Here is a 1,231-nt window from a genome sequence, read left to right on the forward strand (position 1 = left end):
CATTGAATATTATCTTAAGTTTGAACACTTGAAAATCTTCCCCAAGACTTGAATCAAATCAAGGGAAAAATACCTATACAAAATAAATAATTTATTTTGTCTTTACGTCTAAAGCGTATTATACACTGTCATCATAAGGAAAATATCATCGACTCTCTTAGAGCTGATGACCTGGCCTCGTTTCATGTCAGCTTATATAGATTACCCCCTTGACAACCCCCCACCTCATTAGACGCGGCATGTCGATACAACTATCTTCCCTCTTCCTGATCAGCGCCAAATCGCTACATCAGAACTGCACAGTTCTATCTGACAGTTTTTGACCGTTTTGAGTTCCCAAGACCATGAGGCCAGAAACCAAATGTTCTATCTGCTGCTTTATAAAAAATTGTGAGGATTATTGGGAGTCGTTATCAAGATATCCAGAGAATTGCATTCGAAAAAGCTTTGCATGGTGTGGAACTAATAAATTTCGAACGTCAAATTTCTCCGAACTGGGTAGTGAGTAGAGCTGGGCGAAGAGTCGATTCCGGAACCGATTCCCGCGATTAATACAAAGGAAGTTAAGTTCCGTCTCCTTTTTACGTAGACCAACGGTTGCCAGTTATTTTTTATCATTAAAATCTTCTTTTTGATAAAAAATTTATTATAAAAAAAAAGAAGTTGATGCCCTCGTAGTGTTCCGAAATCAAGGTTATCCTAAATCCTGAAGATGTTCAGCACCAACCGGGTAACCACCGGGGGAAAGATCACATCATTAGAAAGTAAGTAATTGGGTTCGGAGTTGATTCCTACGATTCCTAGCTTTCAATAATCGGGAACCTAGCCGCCCAGCGCTAGTAGTGAGCAGATAGAACCTTGTAATTCTAGGCTAGCGAGATATATCACAGAGTAGACATGTCAGTCTTAGGCTTTGAAAGAGCTTAACACAGCTCAGAGACTCTATGTGGGTGGTTCGCGGGTGCTCTGGTGTGGTCTGCACGTCCTTCTTTTCTGCTTAAACGTATCATCCTTATCTCATGTTCCTTCTTTCCTCTGTACGCTACTCTCTCGCAATACCTTTGTTTTTTCGGCATATATTATAATTATACATTATTTGTTTCGCTTCTCAGCCTTAGAACCAACCAGGCTGAGAAGCGCCAACGACGAATGGAAAACAGTGAAAATACACAGCTTCAATCCACGTCACTGACAGGCAAGCACTGCGACAGAATCTAATAAAATAATAATA

The sequence above is a fragment of the Aplysia californica genome, unplaced genomic scaffold (genome assembly GCF_000002075.1).
Source record: "Aplysia californica isolate F4 #8 unplaced genomic scaffold, AplCal3.0 scaffold00889, whole genome shotgun sequence".
NCBI lineage: Eukaryota > Metazoa > Mollusca > Gastropoda > Aplysiida > Aplysiidae > Aplysia > Aplysia californica.